General features: G+C 40.7%; 1 pseudogene; it reads left to right on the top strand.

Moving 5' to 3' along the window:
- Window positions 1-7,135: 7,135 nt before the first annotated feature.
- Window positions 7,136-9,231, top strand: LOC142844382 (sodium-dependent phosphate transport protein 2B pseudogene; annotated as a pseudogene).
- Window positions 9,232-9,874: the final 643 nt, after the last annotated feature.

The following is a 9,874-nucleotide window of genomic DNA, read 5'->3' as shown; positions in this document are numbered from 1 at the left end:
TCTCCACAGACAGAGAACGAAAATCAGAGAGTAATTTGCTGGGGGGTTTAGGGGTCTGGAAACTGGAAGTTATTTTTAGTGTATTTGATTGGCTCAGTTTGAGGGTTTATTTTTTTGTTGTTTTTTGTTTTGTTTTGTTTTTGGCTTTTCAAGACAGGGTTTCTCTGGGTAACAGTCCTGGCTGTCCTGGAACTTGATTTGTAGACCAGACTGGCCTCAAACTCACAGAATTCTACCTGCCTCTGTCTCCTGAGTGCCGATATCAAAGGTGTGTGCCATCACTCCTGGCTGATATCTTTTTCTCTTTTTAACCATCAAATATAGTTTGTGATGCCCATATACTCTTAGATGTGTAACCTTCACTGGAGGATAGTCCAGCTTCAGAGACACGCATTTTAAAAGACTAATTAACTCCCAGCAACTGGCAACTGCCAATTGCTCCTTAGCCATGAATGAGACCTCATATCCACCTCCCTTCTCCCTGCTGGAATTCTGCCCAGCCTGAGTGTGTGCAGTACTTATGCATGCTGTCTCAAGTGCTGCAATGTCATACTTCCAACTTTCCTGCTGTGTCCAGAAAACAGTTTCTTTGTAATCATCTACCCCTATGACTCTTACCATCTTTCTGCCTCCTCTTTCCTTGTATCTGAGCCTTGGGAGGGAGGGAATGACATAGAAGACTTGTTTAGGGTTGAACATTCCAATCTTTTATTGAGACCTTAATTAGTTGTGGGTCTCTGTGTTAACAGCCAGCTACAGCAAAGAATAAGAAAAATGCTTTCCCAATGAGAGTTGACAGATACACTAACCTATGAATATCTCTAGATGTCAGTTTAATACTCTGTCCATTTAGCAGACTAACAATGATAGGCTACTCTCTAGACCCTAACACCTATTTAACCTCAGGTTCTTGGGCTCAATGATGGGTCCAGGTATGGGTTAAACTTCTGTACCAAACCTTAAATCCAAACAGGAATGATTGGTTACTCCTGTAATATTCTTGCCACTATTGCCCAAGGTGTACATAACTTACCAGGCATGTCATTAATTCTACCAGGGAACTCATACAACTAATAAACACCTTTAATAGTATATCAGGATACAAGATTAACTCAAAAAAAATCAGTAGCCCTCCTATACACAGATGATAAATGGACTGAAAAAGAAATCAGAGAATCATCACCCTTTACAATAGCCACCAATAACATAAAATACCTTGGGACAACTCTAACCAAGTGAAAGACCTAAAAGACAAGAACTTTAAATCTTTGAAGAAAGAAATCAAAGAAGACATCAGAAAATGGAAAGATCTCCCATGCTCTTGGATAGGTAACATAGTAAAAATGGCAATCTTACTAAAAGCATTCTACAGAATCAATGCAATACCCATTAAATTCTTCACAGAACTTGAAAGAACAATACTCAACTTTATATGGAAAAACAAAAACCCCAGGATAGCCAAAACAATACTGCATAATTAAGAAATTTCTGAAGGTATCACTGACTTCAAAGTCTACATCAGAGCTATAGTAGTGAAAAGAGTCTAGTATTGGCATGAAAACAGACAGGGGGACCAATGGAATCCAATCACAGACCTGGATATCAATCCATACACCTATGAACACCATACTGAGTGAGGTAGTCCAGACCCAAAAAGACAAATATAATATATACTCCCTCATAAGTGGCTTTTAGGCATAAAGCAAAGAATAACTAGCTTACAATCCACAATACTAGAGAATCTAGACAACAAAGAGGACCCTAAGAGAGACATACATGGATCTACCTATGAAAGAGAAAAAGACAAGTTCTCCTGAGTAAATTGGTAGCATGAGAGTGGGGGATGATGAAAGTGGAGAGGGGAGGAAGGAAAGAGAGTGGATAAAATGTATAGCTCAATTAAAAACAGTAAATAAAACAATTTTTAAAAAAAGTATTTCCCTTGTAATTATTTATACATACACTGTGTTGTATCTCCACTGAACTGTACCCCTGACTCCTTACTAATTCCCTGACCTCTGTGGGTATTCAAAATGGAACACCCACATCTGCAGATTCAAGGCTAATATCTCCAAATGAGAGAAAACTTATGGTATTTGTCTTTCTGTGTCTGAGTTAACTCACTCAGAATGGCTGCTTCCACCTCCATCCTGTTTACCTGCGAATTTCATAATCAGGTAGAGAAAATCCCTTAGCAACAAACTTTAAAAGAACAGAAACTACTGCACACAATTTCAAGGAACTAACAGTGTAAAAATTTAAGAAAAAGTCAGAGTCTAGGGAAGGAAGCACAGAGAACCCAAGCAGGCCCAGGACAAGCTTTCTTTACCTCAGCCCTGCATGTGGCCATCAAAGGGCCTCTTTTCTGAGTCAGTGCCTACTTTGCTTTTAATGATCTTATAAAGAAAAGAGCATAGAATCTAATATCCAAGACCTGTCTAAGGGAAGAAGCATAACAGGAGACCTTTTCAAAGTCAACAGCAAATTCCCTCTTCCCAAGGCTAGGGAGTTGTCAGACTTAATACAGTCAGAAAAGGAAAAGAAAGAGAGAGAGAGAAAGAGGGGGGTGGAGAAAGAGAGGGAGGAAGGGAGGGAGGGAGGGAGGAAGGAAGGAAGGAAGGAAAAAGGAAGGAAGGAAAAAGGAAGGAAGAGAAAGAAAGAAAGAAAGAAAGAAAGAAAGAAAGAAAGAAAGAAAGAAAGAAAGAAAGAAAGAAAGAAAAGGGAAAATAACTACATCTCTAGAAACTGTTATCACAGGCCTACCTTTCTGGAGCCTCACAGCCTAGTGACCTTCCCAGGCACTGAATCTGGGGACTGTTAGGTCTAAGACAGAGTCATATTGCTAGTGCCGAGAGCACCAACGGGAGTAGATTCACCTGCTTCCTGTGAAAAGACAGTTTCCACTCCAGCAGGCGCTCAGAGGCAGTCTGTAGGACACAGTAAAAATAATTACTGTAGCCAGGCTTCCATATCCACAGAACACTTCTGTGGACCCAGCCAACCAGTTACTCATGGAGAATATTGGTGTATCTTTACTGAATATTCATAAGTCTTTTTTTTCTTGTCAAATATTCCCTAAGCATTATGGTGTAACTATTTACATATTATTTACATTGCATTAGATATCATAAGTAATCGCAAAATGATTTAAAGAAAATGAGAAAATTGCATACCTGCTGTTACTGCTGACACTTCAAGTTTATGTAAAGGATTTAAGCATTCTCAGAATTCACTATCCCAGGGGGCTCCTGGCACCAAGGCCCTTAGAGTGAGACAACTGAGTATAGCCCTCCTCGGTTCATAGCCGGAGCAGAAGAGTGAGCATAGAGCCAAAGATACAGGGAACTGCTACAAATGGTTAGTGGCATTCAGGCAGGTCCTATTCCAAGAAGATTAGCTCCTGGCACACTCAGACAATACCCACTGCAGTACCCACAGAGTCAGAAATAAAACCTAAGTAGTAAGAAATGCCATTCTTGACAAGGTTAGGGAAATCCAAGTCTAGGAGAAATAATGATTGACCAAAAATTTGAGTAAAACCAATGTCATGAAAAGAAGAATCAAACACCACAGACACATACATGCACAGACATACCAAACATATATACCCGCCCATACAACTCAATAATATCAGGGGAGACAAAAAAAGGTACACACATTTGAAAACTTTAAAATATAAAATGAGGACTAGGGTCATATATAACTCAGCATTGCAAAAAGACAAAGAAACCTATATAAACATAAAACAATGGCATACTCTGTATTTAAAGATATTTGTATCCACAATGCAAGAGGAGGATTTAACAAAAAAAGATGATATATGTATTTCAAAATTGAAGTGTATAATAATAAAAGTCAAAGACTCAAGACCAAATGTTAGCACAGGCATAGCTGAAGAAAAATCCAGAGGCTCCAAGTCTTTGGGCTCCTCGTGCAAACTGCCTGGGAAATGAGAGAAAGGTTAAGAAGCTCAGAGAACAAATACAAAAGCTACAACGCCCTATGATAGATTTCCAAGCAGAATAAATAGAACTGAGAGGAAAAATAAAAAAAATTAAATTAAATTTCCAAGATGGGACAGTTTTACGTAAAGTTTCATTGAGTGCCAAGAATAAGACAGAAAAATCAAATATCCCACTGCTAGAACACAGTGGTAAATTTTAGTACTTCATTGTTAATAAGAGATCATAAAAGCTTCTAAAGAGGCTACATTCAGTGACCCACTGGGAGCCAATACTCATGAGGCAGAGGCAGGAGATTTTGCGAGTCTACATAGTAAGACTCTGTGAGGGGAAAAAGAGGAAGTAAAATTGTATACAGATTAAAAAGTATCATGTTGGCTTAAAGTGTATTAAGCAACATAAATATAAGAGAAATGGAGAAATATTCTAAGTACTGAGGCGCAAACATAAATATAAGAGAAATGGAGAAATATTCTAAGTACTGAGGTGCAAACATAAATATAAGAGAAATGGAGAAATATTCTAAGTCCTGAGGCGCAAACATAAATATAAGAGAAATGGAGAAATATTCTAAGTACTGAGGCGCAAACATAAATATAAGAGAAATGGAGAAATATTCTAAGTACCGAGGCGCAAACATAAATATAAGAGAAATGGAGAAATATTCTAAGTCCTGAGGCGCAAACATAAATATAAGAGAAATGGAGAAATATTCTAAGTACCGAGGAGCAAAGCGCTGTGCATTTCGGATCTATAATTTGACAGACTATCAGACAAGCATAGTGACAAAGCAAAACGGTTTCTAAACTAAATGGATTCATAAAATGGATTTCCCATAAACCCTAGTGGAAATAATTGCTGGAAACGGTGCTCCTGCAAAATAAAACATGAATCCGAGAGGTAAGTAAACAAATCAATAGTTACCAAAGAAACATTTAAGGCTTGACAAATCTAAATAAAAGCTTGTTTTAGTTTTTAAAAATGTAACAATCCAAGGCTAAAAAGATGGCTCGGCGGTTAGAGCACTGACTGCTATACCAAAGGACCTAGGTTCCGTTCTCAGTACCCAAACTATCCTCTGCAACCCCAGCTCTTATTTCCTTGGGAACCAGGCATGCACATGATTCAGAGTACACACAAAATAAATACATTTTTAAAAATTTAACACCCAGAGCTCATTTTAAAGTCCTTCCATACTAACTATATTTTTAAAATCTCAGAATAAACTTGATGAAGATATAACAATATATGTGAAGAAAAATATTCTTTCTGAAGGAATTGGATACAAACTGTGAATAAATTAACACACCTTAAATGAACATAAATATAAATATGCCGGAGCTTCTCAAACTAATGTATAAATACAATACATTAGTAAAGAAAGTATCAGCAGGTGTATAACTAACTTAAAATGTTTTCTCTAAAATTCACTTAGGAAATGAAAATCTTAGAATTCAGAAAATAAGAGGAACAGTAAGGATGAGTGTTCATCTGTGTGCGTGCACATGTGTGCACACATCTGTACATAGAAATGTTCCTTCATAAACAGATATTAAATCATGCCATTATAAAGTTACAATAATTAGAGGACTAGCAAAAGAACAAACAAATAAATCAAGAAAACGGGACAAAGTTTACAGCAGACCAAGTCATGATTGGGAAAAAATGTCTAAAAAGGGTTTTTCAATTCTATGGATAAGAGATGGACAGGAATGAGTGTTAGGGACTAATTGTTCATTCACTTAAGAGAAATGTTCCAATTCATACCAATCACAAGAAAAATTTCAGATGGATTAAAGATAGAAAAAGTTAAAATACAAAGTTCCAGGACAGGAACCAAAAAAAGCTATGGAGAAACCCTGTCTCGAAAATCCAATATATATATATGACATACAAATACAAGATTTGGGAGGACTTTTTTATCTGATAGATATGCAAATGACCTGTCGGTTGTTTGGGGAAGGCAAACAAAGGCTCTCCATGTATTTGATTCCAGCAAGTGAGCTGGCAAGTGAAAAAGAGGAGTGGGCCACCAGCATGTCCACACATGGGCAACAAATTAAAAAGTGTCAGTCGATGTAAGGAACAATGAATATTCGAATACTCCACGTATGGAAGTAGAAATCAGAATAGCATTTGGGGAATGCCAACTGGGCTTTAGCTATTAATACGTAAACACACTATCAAATGACCATTTCTGGGCCAGTGAGTTGGTTCAGTGGGTAAAGGCAATTGCCAACCAACCCTGGCCAACTAAGTTAAATCCCACATGATGGAAGGAGAGAACAGGCTGAATTATTTTTTATATATAACACATCAGAAATTTTCAAGAATAAATTGATTGACCAAGCATTTTTATATATATAAGCACAAACTAATTTATCTCCATATTCAATGTATGTTAAATATTACGTCAAGTATTTATACTACAAAGGTCATTCTATTTGTAAGAGCACATTTAATTTTATATATGCATGTAAAATATGCTAAAATATTAAACACAAAAGCTATCAGGATATTCCACATAGTTATTCCCTGTATTAATTTGGTAGTACTGCATGAGAAATATCTACATTTAAATTTCTGCTCTTTTAATTAATGCTGCATTATTATTATTCAAGCAACACTTTCAATCACTCTAAAGTATGTTATAGCAATACCAATGATACTACACAATGCTCTAGTCATTTAGGTAACTAGAGAAGCCAAGACAGGGTCACTACAACCTTTTGCAAAGTGAACTAAAGCAAGGATTGAAAAGTTCTGAATTCTGCCGTCTTACTGCTCATCCACATAGCATCAAAGAGTGACTCCCTGATAGTGAAAGGACACGAGTTACAGATGCAGTGGCTTCTAAACCTGCTCTGAAACTGGTCTGGATAGTGGGGGTGTCGCTCAATACAATAGTAGAATACACAAGACCCTTGATTCAGTCCTCAATACTATGAAAATATAAAAGAAAAAGAAATTAACGAAACAAATTCTTAAATACTCAGGGAAATTCAGTGACATCGCATTAGCAGAAATAATTATTTCTCTTCTCTCAGTCATTAGAAATCAGTCAGACAGAGTAGCTCCCAGTGGTTCCTAGTTCACCAATGGCTTCCAGCTCTTCAGTGATTCCCAGCTTGGGCTCCCAGCTCAGCTGTTCTGTGTTGTCCTCCTTCCAGATCATGACTCATTGGCCCAAGTTGGAAAATGCCCAGAACAATCCCAATAAATTCATTGAAGGGGCCTCAGGTCCACAGTCTAACACAGCAGTCAAGGACAAGAAGACCAGCAAAAATTATATTGGGCTCCTGTAACCAATATTGAACTGCTACCCTCCTATTCCATCATGGAATAGAGGAGCCCACTGAGGGGACTGACCCCTGGAACCTGCTTGAACTCCAGGACACTGGGATCATATGGTCAGAGGGAGACACCAAGGGAAGATTCTCTGCATTTTCCAGTGGATTGGGAAATTCATTCTTCTCCTGGGCTTCCTCTACTTGTTCGTCTGCTCCTTGGATGTACTCAGCAGTACCTTCCAACTGGTTGGAGAGAAAATGGCTGGACAGTTCTTCAGCAACACCTGCATCATGTCTAACCCTGAGGCTGGGATGGTGACTGGGGTGCTGGTGACCATCATGATGCAAAGATGCAGCACGCCTTTGCCCATCATTGTCAGCATGGTTGCTTTTCATCATTGCTGAACATGCGGGCTGATATCCCCATCATCATGAGGTCCAAAGCAGAACCTCCATCACCAATACTATCGTGGCACTGATGCAGGCAGGAGCCCAGAATGAGTTCAGAAGGACATTTGCAGGGGCCACTCTCCACGGCTTCCTCTACTGGCTCTGAGTTGGTGCTCTTGCCTCTGGAGGCTGCCATCCACTACCTAGAGATCTTGACCAACCTTGTGGTGGACACCTTCAAGTTCAAGAATGGAGAAGATGCCCCAGACCTTCTAAAAGTCATCACAGAGCCCTTCACAAAGCTCATCATCCAGCTGGATAAAAAAGTGATCCAATACAGTGCAATGAGTGACGCAGCAGCCCAGGACAAGAGCCTGGTCAAGATCTGGTGCAAAACTATCACCAGAGTGACTCAGATGAATGTCACCATTCCCTCACCTGATAACTGCATCTCTCCTTCACATTGCCAGACCAATGGCATACAGACTTGGACCATCCAGAATGTAACCCACAGGGAGAACATTGCTAAATGCCAGCACATCGTCATGAATTTTAGTCTCCCAGATCTTGCTGCAGGTATCATCCTATTTGCTGTCTCCCTGCTGGTCATCTGTTGATGTTTGATTATTATAGTCAAGCTTTTGGGCTCTGTGCTCAAGGGACAGGTTTCCATTGTCATCAAGAAGACCCTTAATACTGATTCCCCATTTCCCTTTGCTTGGTTAGCTGGATACATAGCCATCCTTGTGGTGGCAGGTATGACCTTCCTTGTGCAAACCAGCCCCATATTCACTTCTGCCATGACACCACTCCTTGGTACTGGAGTGATCACCATTGAGAGGGCATATCCACTCACACTAGGGTCCAGCATTGGCACCACCACCACTGTCATCCTGGCAGCCATAGCCAACCCAGGAAGCACCTTGAGGAGTTCTCTCCAGATTGCCCTGTGCCATTTTTTTTTCAACATCTCTGGAATCTTGCTGTGGTACCCAATTCCCATTCACCCAACTGCACATCCATCTGGCCAAAGACCTGGGCAACATCTCTGGGCCAGTTCTCGGTCTTCTACCTCTTCTTCTTCTTCCTGACCCCGATAAGAGTGTTTGACCTGTCTCCGGCCGGCTGGCCAGTGTTGGTAGGCATGCCCATCATTCTGCTGGTGCTCCTGATTGTGTACATCTGGATGTTGCAGTGCTAGTGCCCTCACATCCTGCGTCTGAAGCTCTGGGGCTGGGATTTCCTGCCCTTGTGCATGCATTCTCTGAAACCCTGGGACAACATCTGCCTGGCCACCACTTGCTTCCAGAGATATTGCTGCTGCCACCATGTTTGCTGTCCTGTCGTGTGCGCTGCATGGTATGGGGCTGCAAGTGCTGCCGCTGCAGCAAGTGCTTCAGGGACCCAGAGGAGGAGGAAGAGGAGGATTCCCAGTCAAGGCCTCTGGGGCGTTTGACAATGAAGTTATGGGCAAAGGGTACCAAGATGAGGGCAAGGGTCAAGTGGAGGCCATGGGCATGAAGACCATGTCAATACTACAGTGTTCTAGGGGAACCTTGTCAGGGCAGTGGTGGACCCAATTCCCATGAGATCCACCCATTTCATGTCTCTTGCCACATCACCAGGATTCCTGAGGAGGAGCAGAGCTGACATCAACTGTAGCTCTCCTAACAGAGTTCCAGCCTGTAGGTGAATTGGACTTATCTTGTCCCCTGCTTCCCAAAGGCATCTCCCCTCTCAGAAGACAGTCACAGAGACTGAGACTGTGAATGTGGCCTCACAGATGACAACATCCTTATCTTGCCTAGAATTTGCTTTCAAAGATCATCCTCACCAAAGGACAAGTGTTAAAGGAGGTATTAGGGAAGGTTCTGGAAAGGGCCTATGTAAGCGTATACTAAATAGATGTACAAAGCTGACCTTTCTTGGTATAAAGCTTCATCACAAAAAGAAAAGAAATCAATCAGACATACACGAATACACTTAAACTTAAAAGTGGCCACGGGGGGTGCACCCACCCACGGAGACAGTGGGACTGATCTACTGGGAGCTCACCAAGGTCAGCTGGACTGTGACTGAAAAAGCATGGGATAAAACCGGACTCTCTGAACATGGCGGACAATGAGGGCTGATGAGAAGCCAAGGACAATGGCACTGGGTTTTGATCCTACTTCATGTTCTGGCTTTGTGGGAGCCTAGCCAGTTTGGATGCTTCCCTTCCTAGACCAGGAT

Source organism: Microtus pennsylvanicus, chromosome 2 (genome assembly GCF_037038515.1).
Source record: "Microtus pennsylvanicus isolate mMicPen1 chromosome 2, mMicPen1.hap1, whole genome shotgun sequence".
Taxonomy (NCBI): Eukaryota; Metazoa; Chordata; class Mammalia; order Rodentia; family Cricetidae; genus Microtus; species Microtus pennsylvanicus.
This window is presented reverse-complemented; position numbering and strand designations above follow the sequence as displayed.